Below are 21,925 nucleotides of genomic sequence, written 5' to 3'. Positions count from 1 at the left end.
ATTAATCGTTTTTTGTTTATGTTTTGGTTTTTATGTATTTTTGTTGTTTTTTTTTGGTGTTTTTCTTTTCTTTATTTTGGGGGGGGGGTTCCAGTCGTGGGGCCTGAACTCTGGGCCTGGGTGCTGTCCCTCAGCTCTTCAGCTCAAGGCTAGCTCTCTACCACTTGAGCCACAGCGCCACTTCTGGCTTTTTTCTTTTTGCTTATGTGGGCTGAGGAATGGAACCCAGGGCCTCATGCATGCAAGGCAAGTGCTCTACCACTGAGCCACCTTCCCAGCCCTTGGTGTTTTTCTTGTTAACAATTTAGTTTTTAAACTTTAGGGAAAGACTTTTCACTATGAACAAATTATGAATAAATGTTAAAGCCAGTGTAGAGGGTTTAAGATGACTTCACTAAAAACTATTTAAATACTTACCATTGTTTACAGTCGTATCATGTGGCTTACTTAAGAATCTTTATATTACAACACTGAAACATGTGCTCTCATGTAAAATTTGGCCATTCTTTGACTGACCCCTAGTGTTTACAGCAAGTAAGTATGGATCTGAAATTACAAAGGAAATGAATGGAGGTTTGTGAAACAAAATCCTATTTTGTTTTATTCAAAGTATGAATGAATGAAACAAAATATGCTCCAAAATTTGAGTATTTGGTAAATTGTATGGTTAGCCAGAAGCATGACTCTAGAAAAAATCAGATATTTTCAAGGTCAGCCTTCTTCTTGAGGAAGATTGCTTCTAAGGTTAGGGGCACAGTCTGCTCTGCTTCATAAGGCTTCACTTCATTCTCTCATGACACCAGCCTTAGGTCACTTCAACAAGTACAGAAAGACAATATGTGGTGTTCACACACTTCACAATTTCACCACTTTGAGGTTCAGTGTCATCATCTGGGCAAATATCTATATTCAACCACAACCATGTGAACAGCAAGAAATACCTGTTCATTCCTCCCAGAAACTACCAGAGCAAATACATGCAGTGTCAGCCATCTTTCTATCTCTGTGACAAAATGAGCAACAATGTTTCTTCAGGGAATGTTTGGAGCTCTCCCCCTAATCAAGTGGAGGTATACCTGATGGGTATAACTTTTCAGAATTGCAGCTTAAAGTAGACATGTTTATATTGGAGAGAGAAAACTTAGGTGATTGAACTTTCCACTCTATGTGCCCCCAAATTTAATTTTATTTCCCCTTACTATCAAAATTCCTTCTCTTTTGGAAAAAGAAGGTATCTTTGAGTATTGAGGTCTCTGCTGCTCATTTTCTTCAGTAATTTCTCCCAACCTGTAAGTAAATGTTTTATATTTCCCTTCTTTTTCAGTTGCTATTCTAGGTGGATTACTACAAAGTACTGATCCTTTTTTTTTCTATTTTTGGCTCTATTCTGAAATTTTGTATTTATTTACTATTTAATCATTTCACAATTTATTTTAAAACTCTTTAAAAACTGATGAGAACTTTATTTTTGTCTTACATTTTTAAAAAGTCAAGTAAATAGGTAATAGAATAGTTCAAACAATTCTTTATCAATGATATACCAGTATGTATTAGACAATATCACAATTCAAGCTAATCACATCTGAGTCAAAGAAACATCAACAGGAACTGGAAGGTGGCTCAGTGGTAGAGTGCTTGCCTTGCATGCATAGGCCCTGGGTTTGATTCCTTAGCACCACATAAGCAGAAAATGCTGGAAGTGGTGCTTGTGGCTCAAGTGGTAGAGTGTTTGCTTTGAGCTGAAGAGCTGAGGGACAGTGCCCAGGCCCAGAGTTCAGGGCTCATGACTGACAAAGAAAAAGAAAAAAAAGAAACATCAACAGTGTACTTTATTTATTAATGTGTGCCCATACGAAGTGAAAATAAGTATATTAAAATATTAATGGTAATTCTACTGTATTTTAGTCTAAGAGTGAAATTAATATTTTTTCATATCTTCCTATGTAATAAACAGTGAAAGGACCAATGAAAGGATCTGTCATATCCATGCCAGGGGACCATACGGAGGCAGACAGGCACAGGAAAAAGATTATTACAAGGTTTATAAGATGAACCATAAAAAAGATTATTATAAGGTTTACAAGAGGAACCATATTTGTCCCAGAGAGAGCACATAGCAGCTTCCACTATCTAGGTAGCAGCAGAGTCTGGGGGTAGGAAGTGAGGCAGACAGGAGTTCAGGTGGGTCTGGGTGGAGAGAGGGAAGGGCCAGGAACTCCAGGGCAGGGAGGAGATCAGGTCTGGGTTAAAGTTTTGAGGCAGTGATCATGTTGCTTGTTTCTAGCAGAGCAACACGTGGTGGTAATCCAAACACCTGGTTGGTTGTGTGCCTTTATAACCTCTGTAAATCCTTAGCTCAGGGCTCTCCTCCTGGGCTCTGCTTTGTCAGAGTGTAGGATGAGGCCTGAGCTGCAGCCCTTTTAAATAAAACAGCTGTAGATTCACAAATAAAATTTAAAAAAAAGAAGTATTCCCTTTAAAAAAAAAAAAACAGCTGTAGAGTCTGACTCTCGGTGGTCTTGTTGGTGGGGGTCCTGTGACTTTGGCATAACACTGAGGACCAAAGGTGGGCATAATGCTTACAAACAGAAGCAAGTGAATATAATATTATTGTTTAACTCAACTATTACAACTAGTAATAACTTCGACAATTCCCAAAATATAAAGAAAATTATTTTCCTATGCCTAAATGGATCTTGAGAAGATAGAACTGTAGATGAATACACAGATACCCACACAGGAAAAAACACATTTTATTTTTTTTTCCCATCCCTTCGCAGAAAAAACAGATTTTATAGTATGTAGTTATGATAGAGAAGACACTTGCTTCAAATGATCTGTAAGTATGGTGAAGAAAAACATACTCATAATCGCTATATAGTCAGTATGGATGTGAATTTTATTAATAACAATGAATGTGTCTATAATATAAAGACTACAGAAGAATTTTGTGTACTTATCCTATGACTTTTTTACATAGATCAATTTCAAATTTTCATGGGTGAGGCAGTGACCACTTGTCGCTTGTTTCTAGCAGAGCAACACGTGGTGGTAATCCAAACACCTAGTTGGTTGTGTGCCTTTATAACCTCTGCAAATCCTTAGTTCGGGGCTCTCCTCCTAGGCTCCACTGTGTCGTGGTGTAGGATGAGGCCCAAGCTGCAGCCCGTTTAAATAAAACCTTAAAACAGCTGTAGAGTCTGACTCTCAGTGGTCTTCTTGGTGGGGGTCCTGAGACCTAGGCATAACAAGTATATTGATTCACCAAAAAAACATATTTTATATAACTTTTTTTGGGGGGAGGGTCTAGTCGTGGGGCCTGAACTCTGGGCCTGGGCACTGTCCCTCAGCTCTTCAGCTCAAGGCTAGCGCTCTACCACTTGAGCCACAGCACCACTTCTAGCTTTTTTCTTTTTGCTTATGTGGTGCTCAGGAATTGAACCCAGGGCCTCAGGCATGCAAGGCAAGCACTCTATCACTGAGCCACCTTCCCTGTCCCTTTATATAACTTTCTAAAGCTTTCTTTTGATAGTTAAAATATTTAATTAAGCCTGATGCTAGTGACTCAGGCCAGTAATCTGAGATAATCAAGGAGCTAAGACCTGAAGGCTCAAAGTTCATAGCTAATACAGGCAGCAAAGTAAACCTTTATCTCCAAAAGAATGTGCCCAAAGTGGTAGTCTATCAGCTAAGATAACAAAGCTGAGATAATCTAAGGCCCTGGAACAGAAAAACTTTTTCAGCACAGTGAATGACATAGTTACTAACCTAACAAGTCAGTCCACAAAATGGGAGAAGACCTTTGCCAGCTATATATCTGATAAGGGGCATAATATTCAGAATATATAAGGAGCTCAAGAAATTACATCTCCCCCAAAACCAATAACCCGTTATAAATTAGCAAATTAGCTAAATAGAGACTTCTCAGAAGAAGTAAAAATGGCCAGCAGGCACATAAAGAAATGCTCAACATCCCTGGACATTAAAGAAATGTAAATCAAAACAACACTGTCCCTGAGCTCTTTTGCTCAAGCCCCAGGTCCTGAGTTCAAGCCTCACAACTGACAAAAAAATTATAAACTATAAAAACATATACAAGATTATATGCATATATATATATATATAAACATATTGTCTAAAGTATGGGATATACAGGAGAAGTTTGCAGCAGTATAACTCCTTCAAACAACTAACACATAGCTAAACAAAATAAATCCAGGAAGCTGAAACATATGTTTCCGGGGAAAGGGAGGCCAAGGGAACTGGAGGAAGGTGAATGGGGAGAGAAAGTATGGTGGATGCAGTCCAAATATCCAATACATATGTGGAAATGGAATTAGGCAATTTAAGGGGATGGGTATGATTGGAAAAGATGGACCGAGATAGAAGGGAATGATGGAAGGGGTGACACTGATCAAGACATATTGTACTCATAAATTGGTATGTTGGATTGAAATACCTTTGCGCAAAGTGAACCCAATGGGTAGTAAAAGACAAATAACTATACTTGGACATGATTAATTAAACAGTACTCTAAACATTCACACAGTGTGAACAAAAGAGGATATTCTTAGGAGAGGATCACAAGGGCTCCATAACTATGTGTTTATGATCACATAAAATGATGCTCATCGAAATAAACTCCAAGAAGTGGAATCAAAAGAGGAAGTTGTTCTAGGATGGTACAGGTGAGGCCCACTGAGAAGGGCCGAGAAGGGCCGCATCAAGGGTTTGGGGCCAAGACAAGGAGGGGTCGAAATCAGGACCGAGAATGGGAGGTGGAAGATGCTGGGCCTAACTACCCTCAAGGCTTCATGGGGAGCATGAGAGGAACAAGGCTTTTCATTTTGGAGAAAACTGAAGATTCAGAAATACTACAGGAAATTGAAGTGGAAGGGCAAGACGGGTCAAACGTCCCAGGAATCCTAGTTCACAGATCACTACTCAGATCATCTGAACCATCTCTATCTGGCTGAAGAAGAAAGGTTCAGGAAGCAACAAAGAAGAGTTGGCCATCATTTGCCAAAATCAGCAGCTGACCAGACTTTGCCTGAAGAGCAACACTCTAACACTGACCAGACTTTGCCCGACGACCAATGTGGTCGTGTTCACCAGCTTCTGCCAGAAGAGCAAGACAGCCAAACAGTAAATTCCGTGACTGTTCCAAAGAAAAGTAAAAAGAAAACCTCAAATCAGAAAACAAAAGAAGAATATAAACAAATAGAAGCTAAGTGTGCTGCTAAGAAACAAGAATTTGAGAGGAGGAAATGAGAAAGAAGCCCAATGACAGTACCAAAAAAAAAATTGGAAATATTCAAAATATTGAGCAAAAAGACTAAAAAGGGACAACCAAATTTGAATTTACAAATGGAATATCTTCTTCAAAAAACTACAGGAAATAAGGTAGACATTTTATCCTTAAAAGTTGAAGTATCTGCCAGGTGCCTGTGGCTCATGCCCGTAATCCTAGCTACTCAGGAGGCTGAGATCTGAGGATCACGGTTCAAAGCCAGCCCGAGCAGGAAAAGTCCATGAGATTCTTATGTCCAATACCACTCAGAAAACCAGAAGTGGCGCTGTGGCTCAAGCGGTAGAGCGCTCACCTTGAGCTGAAGAGCTAAGGGACAGCACCCAGGCCCACAGTTCAAGCCCCGTGACCAGGAAAAAAAAAAAAAGTTGAAGTATCTGCTGCCTCTTCGGCTCTTTTGTACAGGTACGTACTGGTGTGCCTCTGAGCAATGAGCTTTATATGACACAAACTGAATTACAAAACTGCAAATATTTTTGTTCTTGTTAAATTTTCTGTATATGTACTACATAGTATGACTTGCTTCTTATTTACCTCTGAAGGGAAGGGGCTGGAAGAGCTTAAAAACCTTCTGTTTGGTAGATAAGTTCAAACTCAAAATACTTTTGTACTATATATAGAATTTATATAAAATAAAATGTTTTTAAAATAAAAAAGAAAGAAATGAAAACAAGAGGTTTTTTATTGTGCTGCTTGTAGTTCTTCCCCCCCCCCACACACACTTTGTGAATTCTCTTTTGTCACCATTTTTTATTTCTGTACACTTTATCTTGCATATAAGTTTATCTGGTTTGGAGAGAGAAAGGGGAAGCACAGAAATGGTGGTAAAAAGGATGAACTAATTCAGCAGTGATATTCACTAGACACCTTGTTGGAAATGAACTATATAACTTGAGGGAGAGAGGGACTGGGAGGGGAAAATTGGGAGAAAATGAGGAAGAGGGTGACACTATTCAAAAAGCAACTTATGTAACTATAATCCCTCTCTATAACACTTTACAATAAAATTAAAATACAAATAAAATAGATAGGCACTGGTGACTCACGCCTGTAATCCTAGCTACTGAGAAGGCTGAGATTTGAGGATCTCTGTTCAAAGCTAACCAGAGCAGGAAAGTCCGTGAGGCTCTTATCTCCAATTAACCACAGAAAAAGCCAGAAGTGGCACTATAGCTCAAGTGGTAGAATGTTAGCCTTGAACAAAAGGACCTCAGGGACAGTGCCCAGACCCAGAGTGTTGTTGTTGTGGTTTTGGTTTGGTTTTTTGGGGGGAGGGGTGACTGGGACAGGCAAAAAAATAAAATAAACAAATTAAAATTAGTTTATATTTCAAAACAAGAAATGTGAATTTTCCTTTAGATGTCTTATACCTCACATATTCTATACTACTCTGAATTTGAAGAATGGCTCATATTCTAGACAATCCTGTTTGTAGACTGTGTCATTTTAGGGCCTATTTCCCCCACTGCATAATTTTGTTTTACTTATTTTAATTGTACAAAGGAGTTTCAAATCCATGTGTTAGTTTATGAGTACAATGCCTCTGGACCTATGTCACCAAGGGGTGGCATTACAGGGTCTTAAATGAACCAGAACCATGGAATGCAATCGTTCTCTTTTCTGTCCCAAGCAAAGATTGGCTGGGTGGGGCTGTCTCAAACTCCCTGCTATGTTGAGAGTCTAGATGAAGGTCTCACAGCTCCTGCTCTACCAGGAGGGATTAAAAACGGGATAACAGCCTCAGCCTTTGACTTTCTCCCACTCCTCAGGACAAAGAAGGAACTCCTGAACTGTGCATGCTCTGTCCCCTTCACTGCACTCTGCCCTGACAAGGTATGGGAACATACACTGGTGCCTTCCTTTCCACTTTGCTAGTCAGAAAAAGAAGTCCTAGACCTTTAGTAATTCCTCACTCACCCTGCCACCTCCCATCTCTGTATGCCCTGCGCTGCTCCTTTCTTCTCCCTTTTCTATCTATAAATACCAATATCACGTCAGTGTGACCTTTGGAGAAGACCATCAATCTTCAGCAAAATCCTCAGTATCCTTATCTCATCTCTTAAACATTCATTTCACCTTCTATATAGAACAAAACTGTCTCTGCATGAAGATACTGTATCTTCTTAATCCTTTCAAGAAATTCCTATTTTTCTCTCACTATCCTTATATTATTGGGGAAAGTGATCAGATACTCTTTTTGTTCCTCTTTCCCTCATTTAGGCTACTCCCTGTCTTATTTCTCTAAAACCCTCCAGCTTTAAAGATCAGGTCAGAAGATAACACCAATCACGACTCCAAATCCTTGCTGTCATGTGTGCTCATTAGCCCACATTTCTTCTTGATTCCAGAGTATGGCTCACTCTCATCCCACTCTAAGCTCGAGACTCCCTTGTAACCATATTTGGAAATCTAGATTTACAACAGAACAAGCCATATGGCACTCTCATCTCTTACATCCATGATCTCCTCTCTGCCCTGATCTTTCCCACCCTCGGTACCTCACTCTTTCTTTCCCTGGTGACTCCTTTGATTTGTTGTTACCAAGATCAGAATCAGCCTCTGTTAAGACCTCCATCTGTAAGTCTTTTGCTCCTAAGAGTGCTGTGCTGAAAGCTCTTAGTACAACACTTAGAATAAATATATAGAAACTTTGAAACACTGTTGTAGACAAATCTAAGTGAAAATTGGGGGGCAGCAGCCTTGGTTTCCTTGACTGGTAACCGCCATGCCCTGATCTCTGGTTATTGGAGGTTCTTGGTAGATTTAGGAGGATGACACGTTTTCCCTGTTACACAGCTCTCTGCAGCTCGAGGAGAGAGTTACTTGACTTATGAGAGCAGTGAGAGCAGCTGGTTTGACCAAAGCAGCACTGAGAGGTCTTGTCCTTTGATGTTATGTGGTAAAGTTGGCGGAATTTGCCTATCGCTGCCTCAGTGGATTGTATCAAATGTGGAATTCAGAAACTACCTTATGTTCTGGATCTAAGCCCACTATGATTCAAGGATTCTCTGCCAATGGCTCACTGTTTTTTTGGTCTTTGAATATAGAAGAAAATTGATGAGGAGTCAGTTAGAAGCACACTGAAGAGTCCGGGGGGACCTTGATTTACGCACAGTCATTTTAGAAGTACTGTTCATCTCATGGTTTCACAGAGTACAGTAATAATGTAGCATTAACTTGATTTCTTAGGAATTTTGTCTATGTCCTCTCTTCTTCTGCTCTAAATCTTAAAACCTTATGACAAGAACCTCTATGTTACATAATAAAACTTGCATGAATAACTGTAAAAAAACAAAAACAAAAATGAACAACTTTCTGTTCTATGTACAAAGCCCACATAAAGAAGACAAAGGCCTACTTGTATTATTTCTACCTCTCATTTGTTAAATAGTATACATTGCCTGTCTAGTATATACTCACATTACCCAATAGTACATCCAAGTAAATAAAAAAATATAAATACATAAACAAGAAGCTGTGGGAGGTCTTAGTAGGAAAGAAAAAAAAAATTGTCAGTCATGGGTCTTGAACTCAGGACCTGGGTGCTGTCCCTCAGCTCTTCAGCTCAAGGCTAGTGCTCTACCACTTGAACCACAGCACCACTTCCAGTTTCCTGGTGGTTAACTGGAGATGAGTCTCATGGATGTTCCTGCCCGGCCTGGCTTTGAACTGCAATCCTCAGTTCTTAGCCTCCTGAGTAGCTAGGATTACAGCCAGGAGCCACCAGTGCCCCACTAAAAAAATTTTTTTGAAAGAGTGGCAGTTCACTTAGAGAAGTCAACACTACTCCAATATGTCTTTATTTTTTGTGACCATTCTATGTGAGATTGACTCAGCTCTACTTTAAAGTAGGGTTATGATGCTCTACCTTAGTTTAACTTCAATTCTGGGTACCTACGATTAGCAAAATGCAAGGGATTCATTTACTCAGAAAAACAGCACTGTTTACTTATTCAGGCTTAATGTTAAATTAGGTCCTGTTTCTCCACAGCAGCAAACTTGTCAGATGAGAACATGAATCCTCTACTAACCAGTGTTGTCAGGCCCTCCTAGTTATACCCATACTCATCTAGGATTCAGATGTTCTGAAAGGCTGGGTAAAAGTTGTTGCAATCATAGGAGATGAACACCCAGGCAGGGTTATCCTAGATCCCCACAAGGGATCCCAGTGCCTGCATACATCAAGGTATTTTGGGGCCTCTCAGTAGCATTCCAATCAATAGACTGCCTGAGCAGCTTTGACAAAGGCATTCATTCTCTATTACAGGGAATGATTGCAAAAGTTCCCAAACAAGCCCAGACATTTTGAACTTTCTGCAATTAAGTGTCATGGAAACAAAAAGGTTATTTATATTATATTATCATAATCAGGGTTTTAATCTCATCAAAAAGTAACAAACTCACTGAGAAATCCCTCCAATCTCTATTGTGGCAGCTTATAGTACATTTTCTAAGACTTCCTCCAAAACAACAGGAATGAAATGTGAGAATTGCTGAGATTCTGCTTGCTTTAAGCCCTGTTGGTTCACAGTAAAGTGGGTGACACCCTACCAGCCATTTCTGCTTAACAAAGAGATAAGCAGAGCTGAGCTCTGTGTTCTGTATTCTATCCCATACTGGCATACTTGAAGGGGTAATTGTAGGTCAGACAAGTGACAGATGGCATGTTTACACCAATCAGATCTAGCAGTGCATAGGCTTCTTCCTTCACTGTCATACCTGGGAAATATGTGCAAGAGTTTGCTCCAGGACTGTTGGCTTGGGACTTGGTCTTAACTCTCCATTTAGGTGTCATGCATGCCATATACATGGTCTTACCACAATTTTGAGTTAACAACAGATATTCTGTTTCTCTGTAAGCTAAAACCCTGAGCTTTAAAACTACTTTCCATTATCAGGAAATCCTAGAACAGCCCTGAAACTCTTCTCCAGTCCCTGTCTACTGCAGTCTGATAGGTGTTCTGAACATCCAGGGAGCCAGAGCTCCATGGATCCACCTTGGGAACTTGAACTTACCTATGCCCCCCATGGCAGCCCTGTGACTTCTCAGCCGTGGGCCAGAGTCACTACTTTCTGCCCAGGGCCTCACCTGTTAAGGATGCAAAGAGAGCCCATCAAGGATCCTGGAGGATCCACATGTCTCGCATAGAAGCAACCATCTGTGGACCTTGAAGTAGAATTTCCAATCAAAGTAATTCCTACAGATCCAGGGCATGGGAACAGTCTGGTTCACACAAAGACCAGACAGATCTATGTGTGTTTGAGCTCCTTGAAACAGACTCACTGCCTTTTACCTTTCTGTAGAACTATGAGCAGCATCAGGATCCACCCTCTGGGTTCCATGAAGCTTGCCCCATGGAAGACCAGTCTTCTTTATATATACTCATGTCTCAGTATGTATGTGATATCTAGGATGCATAATATTCAAACCCCTTGGTCATCAGGAAGGAAGCTCAAACCAGTACTTTAACTTGGGATATGGTGGAAGACAGTGAAGATAATGAAGCTGTAGATAATAACTTATATAATGGAAAAATAATTGTGAAACATCTTCAACCCTCTCTTTGTGTTCCGTAAGGGCCTACCAGTGCTTGTCAATTATTTTAAAGAAATTCTCTAGTAGTTTAGTTCATCACTGTATATAATCCTAGAAATAGAGTTGCCTGTTACTTATCTCTTTGGGGATATTTACAAGATGAATGCCTTGGGACCTGTCTTTTTTTATCCTATTATCTTTCTAGAAACTTTGGAAATAATAATTTCTTCAAGTTGTTTGTATTATGAGCAGTCATCATGTGATTGAAATCCCAGCTGGAAAGAACAACTCCTTCCAAAGTATCACCACTAATTGACTCCTGGCAGCTGCAGCAGATAGTTGTGATTCTGTTCTAGTCTTGCACATGCATAATTCCTGCACCTGTAAGCTGAGCTACTGTGCCAGTGCAGCCCAACATGGCAGGTGGCAGTGACATCAGTCTGCTCTTCCTCAGCCACTATCTTCCCCTCTAGGCCATTGGATTGTTTACTTGCAAACGAATATCAAAATTTAAGCTCTAAAATGAGCACTAACCTTTCCTTTACCTATGGCCTGACATTCTGCAGGCCAGTGATAAAGGCTGCTTATTTTCCTAGACAATTTATTTTCCTTGACAATTATGTTCCTATTGAGAAATGGTAGCTTTATGTTAACAAGTGTAGGACAGGGCATGGCACAATATTAAATGTGCATATACTGGACATATTTCACTTTTAGTTTACTATTATATGCAGTAATATCACTCTAATGACTTGTATAAGGAAAGTAGCAGACATAGGCCACAGAGGTGAGGAAAGCTTCATATTTCCTTGCCTCTAGATTTCTGGTATTCTCTGAAAAAAACAGTGTTTCTGCTTGTATTATAAGGGAGGGACAAGTACAAGAGGTGTGGATGAGAGATTCTCTCCCTCTGATAATCCCAAGATTGAACACTGAGATGTGTGCCTGTTTGATGCTCATATTTTATGAAATCCCTGTAGGGAACAGTCACCAAGAGCACCATGCTAGGGAAGTTGGGGTTGCTGTATCAAGTCCCACCTAATTTCAAGAGAGCTGGGAATGTGGCTGAGTGGTAGAGTGCTTGTCTCGCATGCAACAAGCCCTGGGTTTGATTCCTCAGCATAACATAAGCTAAAGAGCTGGAAGTGGTTCTATGGCTCAAATGGTAGAGCGCTAGCCTTGAGCCGAAGAGCTGAAAGACAGCACCCAGGCCCAGAGTTCAGGCCCCATGACAAAAAAAAAAATTAAAAAAAAAGAATTTCAAGAGAATGATGTTGACATTTGCTAAGGGCTTTGCTATGTCATCTCATAGTAGAAGGTAAAGAAGAAAGACAGGGTGAAGGAGAGAACCATCTCCTCTATCAATGACATATTTCCACATTAACAGTGTTAATATATTAATCCGACATGAACTAGAGCCCTCATAACCTAACCACCTCTCATTATGCCCTACCACCCAATACCATTGCATGTTTCCAACACATAAATTTCAAGGGACACATTCAAGCCCTGACAACCATATGCCAGCCCATTACTAGGCTATGTGTCTTAACTTTTAAGCAGTGCCTCTTGGGAAATGCCAGAACATGATTAAAAACCTTTTATATGCTCTATCTGGGAATGATTCCAAAATCTTCTGTTCTGCTTACCTCTAATCCACATCTGCTCTACAAAGAACCATGACTGCTTGCCTGAAAAATAACCACTAAGACAGATTCTAAAGCAATCAAAAGAATTTCTCATTGGGGAACAAAATGAAAAAAAAATACACCAAACCTATTATATTTAAGCAGCAGAACTTTGAAAGTATTATTTTACTATGAGAACAGGTAAAAATTAGGTTAAAGTAATTATTTAAGCAAATCAAATGACTCTAGCTATAAAAAAATAGAACCACTAATTCCTAAAGTAACAACTCAGAGGGAATTATAATTATTTAAAAATCACTGTAAATTTCACTTAAGATTTTCATCATATTTAATGGATATTTTTATTTTATTTAAAATACTTAAGATATAAAATTAAACTTAAAATACAATTAACATCACAAAAGAATAAATCTAATTTGGCAAGTAAATCAATAGTAGCCTGGTCACTCCATGATATGATAGAAGGAATCACAACCTTTTGGAAGTGGCAAAATGTTTTATATCCCATCACCTGGAACTCAAGTGCACTTATCTGTCAAAATTTCATGATTTTATCATTTAAAAGAAGTACATTAAAAGCATATAAACTGTGCTTTCCTGAACATCACTAAAAAATTAAAGGCATGCACATTTTAAATATGTATTTGCTGCTTAAACCAGGATTACTCTGTTAATTTCAAAAATCATCCATAAAAAGAACTTTCATGTGATTTTTCATACTTAGTTTCATTGCTTCTTCTGCTTCTGCCATGTTCCATTACTGACCTCTACTGAGCAATGAGAAGATTTTACAAGAAAATTTAAGAGTCCTTTTAAAAGTGATTTCCTTCCTTCTATTCCTGTTTCTCCACAAATTCATGTTCATTGAAACTATTGCATCTGAGTAATACATTTTTATTGAGATGACCAGGAGATTAATATAAAGAATCAGAACAGAATTTTGTGATCTTAAAACTCATTTGTGCCAGGAACCAGTGGCTCGAGCCTATAATCATAGCTATTCAGAAGGCTGAGATCTGAGGATTGCAGTTCAAAGCCAACTGGAACAGGAAAGTCCATGAGACTCTTATTTCCAATTAACCACCAGAAAACTGGGAGTGGCACTGTGGCTCAAGTGGTAGAGAGGTAGAGCACTTGCCTTGAGCTGAAATGCTGAGAGACAGTGTCCAGGCCCAGAGTTCAAGCCCCAAGACCAACAACAAAAAAAAAAAACTCATTTATGACAGAGCATGAGCTATGGGAATCAGTCACCTCTGGCTCTTTCAAAGAAGCACTAAAATTTGTATTATATTTTTAAAGCATACTTTGTCTCCAAAACTACTGGGTAGATTCTATTGTGTTCATAGCATTCATGGATCAAAGCAATATCAACTTCCAGTCCTATAGTTTTAGGTATTGCTGGTCAGAAATGAGTGCTGTGGCACACTCATTGGCAGAGTTGCAGCCCTTTGCAGCAGCTTCTAGAGGCCATCTGGTATGTAGTTCCTTCCTCCATTATCTTGTACATCCTTACAAGCTCTGCTTCCTTTCTCCCACCTCATCCCGTCCCAACACTCTCATTAAGCCCTTTGTGATTACACAGGCACATGGATCATCCCAGATAATCCTCTCTTCTCCAGATCCTTATCTTAGTCATCCTTCTAAAATACCTTCTTTTCGGTAAAGCAGCAAGTACACAAGTTGTGTGGATAAGAAATGTGTTTCTATAGAGGTCCATTCCACATCCCAAAATATCCAAATATAATTGACAAAAAATCTCTTCTATTTAACAATGCAATGGGCTGGCTGTAGTAGCTCACACCAGTAATCATGGAGGAGCATAAATCAGGAGGATCATGAGTTTGAAATCAATCTGGAAACCTTGCTGGGAGTACCTGTAATCCTAGCTATGTGAGCTGCTGAGATCTGAGGATCACTATTCAAAACCAACCCAGGCAGGAAAGTTCATGAGACTCTTATCTCCAACTAATCACCAAAAAGCTGAAAGTCCAGCCATGGTTCAAGTGATAGAGTGCTAGCTTGAGAAAAATAAAAACAAAAACAATAACCTCAGAGATAGTACCCAGGCCCTGAGTGCAAGCCCAAGGACTGGCACACACACACAAAAAAAAAAATGTGGAAAGATGTTACCAGAAAGAAGTTGTTTGAATTCTTGTCACAAACTAAAGGTTTATCTGGAACAGATAATCCCAGTGGCATCTGTCTCAGAATCTGTAGGGAGAAGGGGGAAATGGGTGACTAAGAACGTCAAGGGAAAAGAAAGGAAAGTAGGTGTCATTCATTCCTCTCATGTAGAAATAGTTTGCATTATGTTGAGGTGCTAAGTTAGGGGCCCTGGCTTGACAAGTTACAGGAAAAGAGGGAGGACTGTAGGGCTGTGTGTGTATATGTATCCATGCAGGTGTGTGTGTGTGTGTGTGTGTGTGTGTATTCTTAGACACATAACATGCATTACAAGGAAGAAATCAAATACAGCTGTTACACTATCAGATGTTAATTCCCCTACTCTTCTTTATTTTTAAATTTTTATTAGTATAAACATTGTACCTATTTATGAGGTACAATGTGCTATTTCAATAAGCATATGGCATATACTGATAAAATTGGATAATTAGCATGTCTTAGGCCTTCCAACTCTCTCTTCTAGTTGTTCATAAAATATACAATAACATATTGCAAACTACAGTCACCCACTGAGCTGTGGAAACACTAGCATTTTTATCTGATAACTGTGTTTTGGTATTTAATATCCAAACTCTTTCTTTTCTACCTCTTTTCCCTTCTTAGCCTCTAGTAGTAATCAATATTCTACATTCAGATGGTGCCTTGTAGAGTAAACCTGTGGAATTTGTCTTTCTAGGGCTGTCTTATTTCACTTAACACAATGTCCCTCAGTTTCATCTATTTTGTTGTGTATGGTTTTTGCTCTTATTTCTCAGTGGACACTATTCCTCTGTATGTCCATACGATATTTCCTTCATCTATCCTTCAATGGATTCAGGTTGATTCTGTAACTTGACCATATGAATAATGCTGCAAGGAAAAATTCTCCCTATTCTTAACCTCACTCTCTATAATTTGTCTCACTGAATTTTTAAAAATTGGCCACAAAAAACCTTTTAGAGAATGTCTATATTATTCATGGTTATATTTAAAAAAAAAAAGAAGTGTCGGGCTGGGAAGGTGGCTCAGTGGTAGAGTGCTTGTCTTGCATGCGTGACGCCCTAGGTTCGATTCCTCAGCACCACATAAGCAGAAAAAGCCGAAAGTGGTGCTATGGCTCAAGTGGTAGAGTGCTAGCCTTGAGCTGAAGAGCTGAGGGACAGCACCCAGGCCTAGAGTTCAGGCCCCATGACTGACAAAATAAAATAAAATAAAGTAAATGAAGTGTCCCAATTTCTGACCTGACACAACAGTAGCAAGTGGCTTCTTCCTCTTCCATGTAGGAATTCAACGTACATGGCAAGTTGGTATGAGCTGCTGAATAGCAACACAAAAATAGAAACTGTTTAACCTTGTGAAAGCACATATTCATGAAAGCTTGATTTGTTTAAAATGAGCTCAGCTACCCAAATGTGTTTTGAGACAACCCAGAGGGCCTCAATGGACTCACAGGAGATTGCAAGATATTTCCAATTTTCAGGGAAGCTCAATATAATATCTGCCTGACACCCTTCAAAACACGAACTCAACTTAATTCACATGTTCAGTATTAGATCATACTGCATTACTGGATGCTATCATTATCTTCACAAACTTGTGTTTCTGTATTTAATATGACATACTGCAAATCCCTTGACATAGAGCAACGTAGAGCAGAAAATGAGTGTAACGTCCAATCTGATTTCTGTCCAGTTATAATTCTTCTCCCCCTGCAGTCACTGTTGAATATAAGAGTAATTTCTATCTACCTTTGCCAGACACCCAGTAGAACAAAAATCCCACATACAGCAGGTATTTTACAGGTATTATCTGAAACTGGATTGATGAACAATGGGGCAAAAAATAGCAAAGTGGCATAGAGCAAGATGTTAGAACTACAGTGACAATGACAAATACATGTTTAGAGAGCAGGACCCATTCTATGATTCAATGCAGAGTGAAAAAAAAGAAAACCCACCTCCTTTTTTCTTTCTTTCTCTTTTCTTTTCTTCTTTCTTTCTTCTTTCTTCCTTTCTGATTTCCTTTTCTTTTCTTGTACATTTTTTATTGTAAAAATACTGTACAGAGAGGTTACAGTTACATGAGCAAGGTAATGAGTACATTTTCGATTGAGCATCGTTGCCTCCTCCTTTGTTTCCCCTCTACCATCCCTTCCCTCCCACCTCTACAACTACTCCCCCACAAAATTGTAAAGTTCATTTTCAACATAGTGTCTTGTACATCTCATTGTTACAATGGGTCAAACTGTATCCCTATTCAAGCATTTTCTTTTTTCCCTTCCCCTCCCCAAATTAGAGAACTGTATATACAAGATGACAGTGCACCGACATCAAATACAGTGAAAACAGGGCTTATACCATGGGGGAGGAACATACAAAGCAACAAAAAAATCACATGGTACATTATAAATACGTTAGAAAAATATCAAGGGGCTGGGAAAGTGGCTCAGCGGTAGAGTGCTTGCCTTTCATGCCTGAGGCCCTGAGTTCGATTCCTCAGCACCACATAAGCAAAAAGAAAAAAGCCGGGAGCACTAGCCTTGAGCTGAAGAGCTGAGGGACAGTGCCCAGGCCCAGAGTTCAGGCCCCACGACTGGACCCCCCCCAAAAAAAAGAAAAGAAAAAATAGCAAGAAAGAAAAAGGATATTTGTGTCCCTACCTTGGGGTTTATTTTGCTTAGCATCATCTTAATATGGTCATATGTACATAGCTTTAGACTTTTTTTTACTTTTCCTACACATATACTAGTTATTGCAACTAAGGGAAACCATGGGACCTATGTTTCTTTGGGCATGGCTTACTTCACTTAATATAATTTTTTCCAAGTCTTGTCATTTCCTAACAAATGGGGCAATGCCATTCTTTCTGATGGAGGCATAGAATTCCATTGTGTATATATACCACATTTTCTTGATCCATTCATCTACTGAGGGGCATCTAGGTTGGTTCCATATCTTAGCTATGGTAAATAATGCTGCAATAAACATAGTTGTGCTGGTAGCCTTAGTATGGCCTTGTTTGTGATCATTTGGGTAAATGCCCAAAAGTGGGATTGCTGGGTCATAAGAGAGCTCTATGTGGAGTCTTTTGAGAAACCTCCATAATGCTTTCCAAAGTGGTTGAACGAGTTTCCACTCCCACCAACAATGCAGTAAGGTTCCCTTCTGGCCACATCCCACCAGCATCTGTTGTTATTAGAGTTCTTGATTATAGCCATTCTGACTGGGGTGAGGTAGAATCTCAATGCTTTCATTTCTTTTATGGATAGAGAAGTTGAGCATTTCTTCATGAGTCTATTGGCCATTCTTATTTTCTCTTCAGAGAACTTTCTCTTTAAGTTTTTAGCCCACTTATTTATTGGGCAGTTGTTTCTTTGAGGATTTGTTGTTGGGGGATTTAATTTTGAGTTCCAAGTATATTTTAGATATGAAACCCTTGTCTATCATATGTCTAGTGAAGATCTTCTCCCAATCCGGGGCTTTCTATTGATCTTGCTACCTATGTCCTTTATGCAGAAGCTCTGCAGCTTCATGCAATCCCATTTGTCTAAACTTTCTTTGATTTGTTGTGCTTCTGTGTCTCTATTAAGAAAATTTGGGGGGCTGGGAAGGTGGCTCAGTGGTAGAGTGCTTGCCTTACATGTATGAGACCCTGGGTTCGATTCCTCAGCACCACATAGCAAAAAGAAAAACGCTGGAAGTGGCGCTGTGGCTCAAGGGGTAGAGTGCTAGCCTTGAGCTGAAGAGCTGAGGGATAGCACCCAGGCCCAGAGTTCAGGCCCCACAACCGAACACTCCCCCCCAAAAAAGACAGAAAATTTCGGCCTGTGGGAAGGGTTTCTCCTATTCTTTCCTGTAATGTTTCAATATATGCAAATCAATTAATATAATCCTTCTTTCTGATTTTCAAGGGATTAAATTCAGAGCCTGGTATGTGTTAGGCAAGTATTCTACCACTAAGCTACATTCCCTGTCCTTGAAATTTGAGATAAGAGCTCACAAATAATCAACCTAGTCTGCCCTAAAACCTAGGATCTCCTCTGTACTGGAATTACAAACATATACCACCATTCTTTTCTGCCTATTATTTTCTGACTGGTCTGAAATGCCAAACAAGCAGAAGTATTCCTCAATTATTAGAATAAGGTGTGTAGAAGAATTCAGTAATAGAACGGGAAATAGTACCACAAGTAAACCACTCCCAGTAATAGGGAGTGGGTCTCCAGGCACTGGTGGCTCCTGCCTGTAATCCTCCATACTGAGGAGGCTGAGGATCACGGTTTGAAAGCCAACCCTGGAAAACAAATCTGAGAGACTCTTATTTCCAATTACCCAGGAAACCAAAACCCACAAGAAATGGAGGTGTGGCTCAAGTAGTGGAGTACCAGCCCCATATTCAACCCTCAGTACTGGCACAAAAATAAAATAAAATACAACCAGGATAAAGGAGGCTCTGAGTTTTCAAATATTCCAATTCAAGATAAAAGGAGATAATGCACATACAGAAGAGTTAATAATAAGCCACAGACACAAATATCCCTCCTTCATAAAGCATGAGGCAAGTAGAGGAAAGGACATTGTTGGAAATTAGAAAGTCAGACTACGCATGTGTGACTTCCCGAGCCATCAGCAATGGCTGAGAGCCAAGGCAGCAGGGGAGAACCTGAGTTTCTCTTTTCAAAAGGCTGGAGTAGGCTGCCATGGTTATTGAAGTGGAGAGTCTCTGCAGAGGGCAGTAGCACTCAGTGTGCAGTCTGGTCATGGCCAGAGGGACTGGAAGACCTGGTCTCACAGTAACGTGCTCACATCTTCCCTCAAAATGTGTCACATAAACTACTGAGGGCTGGTGGAGGACTCAGCTACTCCTGAGCATCGGGTGGGGGCTTGGGGAATGTCCTATCATTGTAATGTTTATCTACCATTATTTCCATGCATTTTAAGTATATATTAAACACCCAGTGGATGGCTCCACAGTTAAAAAAAAAAAAAGCTACGGTAACTAAGCTTTGTGTTCACTCACTTGACACATGTCATGACAGGAGACCTGAAACCATTGAGGGGGTACATCTGAACTTACAGGATCCATAGATCAATCTTGGGAATGTGAAAAATGTAAGGAAAACACTTTAGGATAACTGCTCAAAAAACTAACTATGGCTTTCTGCAAACTTTGTAGAGTCTTTTTTTTTTGATCAGTCATGGGTCCTAAACTCTAGGCCTGGACACTGTCCCTCAGCTCTTCAGCTCAAGGCTGGTACTCTACCACTTGAGTCACAGCACTATTTCCAACTTTTTCTGCTTATGTGGTGCTAAGGAATTGAACCCAGGGCCTCATGAATGCAAGGCAAGCACTCTACCACTGAGCTACCTTCCCAGCCCTGTAGAGCCTTCTTGTACAAATCCTTAGCGAGCAAAGTCTGGCTATGAGAGAAAGGTTGTTAGTATGCTTGTACATCTGGTCAGGAGGACTTTGCTGTAGATAACTATGAAGAGACTGAGGTAAACACTGTGTTCAGGTAAGTCCAGGTTGCCATTCTCAAATGGGAAAAGAGAGAGCAGTTGTGGATTGTCACTGTATCTGACATTTGCATATTTTGAATAGTTAATGTAGCATATATCTAATAGGAAATAAAGTTCCTTAACTATAAACATTTTGTCTGATCAGTACTTTATACCACAAAGAAGAGGATAATTTACATTTTAGGGTAAGTTGTCATTACTGGAGTGGGGAGCCTTTTAGTTCTTCATTACTGTCAAACCGTATTATTGGGCATAAAAGGACAGATACGTATTCTTCTCATGTGCCCATAGCTATCTGCTGTATTGATAATTTTGCATAGCCTACTAATGATGTTATAGATATCCAAATAGCTTTTGGCAGGAATAATAAAAACAATTAAATTCAAGATGAAAAATAGTTGTATTATTTTCTTCCCTTAAGCACAATCATCAGATAGAACTTTAAAAGCATAACATTTTATGTTGCTTTCCCATACTGATTTTCAGCAATTTCCAAAGTATTTCCTGTTTTTGGTGCAGTAGTTTATTCCTTCCTCAGGGAAAAATAATAATCAAGGACTACTTCTTAGTAAGTGCTCTAGATTTATTCCACTTGTTTTGTCATGACAAAAACAAAACACTCTGAATGTATTCATTGGTAGAAGCTAAGCAGGGTGGCAGGAACAAGTTTCTTCCTTTTTGCTTTTTTTCTGTTTTGGGAGAGTTTTTTGGAGGGTGGGTTTGGTCATGGATCTTGAATTTGAGGCCTGGGTGCTGTTACTGAGCCTTTTTGTTCAAGGGCTACAGCTCTACCACTTTTAGCCACAGCTCCACTTCTGATTTGTGGATGGTTAATTGGAGATAAGAGTCTCCCCCAGATTTTCCTGCCCAGGCCAACTGGGAACCAGAATCCTCAGATTTCAGCCTCTTGAGTAGCTAGGATCACAGACATGAGTCATGACCAACACCAAGCAGAAGCAACTTCTTGAGCACTGGGAATGTGGCCTAGTGGTAGACTGCTTGCCTAGTGGTAGACTGCTTGCCTAGTGATAGACTGCTTGCTTAGTGATAGACTGCTTGCCTAGCATGCATGAAACCCTAGGGTCAATTCCTCAGTACCACAAAACAGAAAAAGCCAGAAGTAGCACTGTGGCTCAAGTGGTAGAGTGCTAACCTTGAGCATACGAAGCTGAAGGACAGTGCCCAGGCCCTAAGTACAAACCCCAGGACTAGGGACAAAAAACAAAAGTTTCTTGAACAAGTTCACTCATTTGTCACACACAGAGCATGGTGTAATGCTACTAATACCAAAAGTCAAAACAGAATAATAAAGTATGAGGATCATTGCAAATGTATACGTGTGTGTGTGTGTGTGTGTGTGTGTGTGTGTGTGTGTAGACACAGAGACAGAAACAGAGACATACACAGAGGAGGACATAGTCTTACTCAAATTTTAAACTATAAATTTTCTTTTTATTCTAGAAAGCATATTAATTTCAAATATTCCTATTTGCTGCCAAATAGATTTTCCCAATGAAAACAGAATAATAAGCACTTGTTTCCATAATGAAAAACTATTAAATTAATAAATCATAAACCTATATCCCTATATCCATGTGTGATTTATTAAAGACAAGTAAAAAGAATTGCACTCATTACCTTACTTTTGTAACTGTAATCACCCTGTTCATCACCTTTACTTAAAAAAAGAGAAATGACAGCAGCATCCCTCACTCCAAGTGCAGAATCTGAGCTTTAAAAGTAGCAGCTC

At 39.6% G+C, this 21,925-nt stretch overlaps 1 pseudogene; it reads left to right on the top strand.

Annotated features, from left to right (window-relative positions):
* Positions 1-4,679: 4,679 nt before the first annotated feature.
* LOC105980431 lies at positions 4,680-8,293 on the top strand (annotated as a pseudogene).
* The last annotated feature ends 13,632 nt before the right edge of the window (positions 8,294-21,925 follow it).

The sequence above is a fragment of the Dipodomys ordii genome, unplaced genomic scaffold, assembly GCF_000151885.1.
Source record: "Dipodomys ordii isolate 6190 unplaced genomic scaffold, Dord_2.0 Scaffold9, whole genome shotgun sequence".
Lineage (NCBI taxonomy): Eukaryota > Metazoa > Chordata > Mammalia > Rodentia > Heteromyidae > Dipodomys > Dipodomys ordii.
This window is presented reverse-complemented; position numbering and strand designations above follow the sequence as displayed.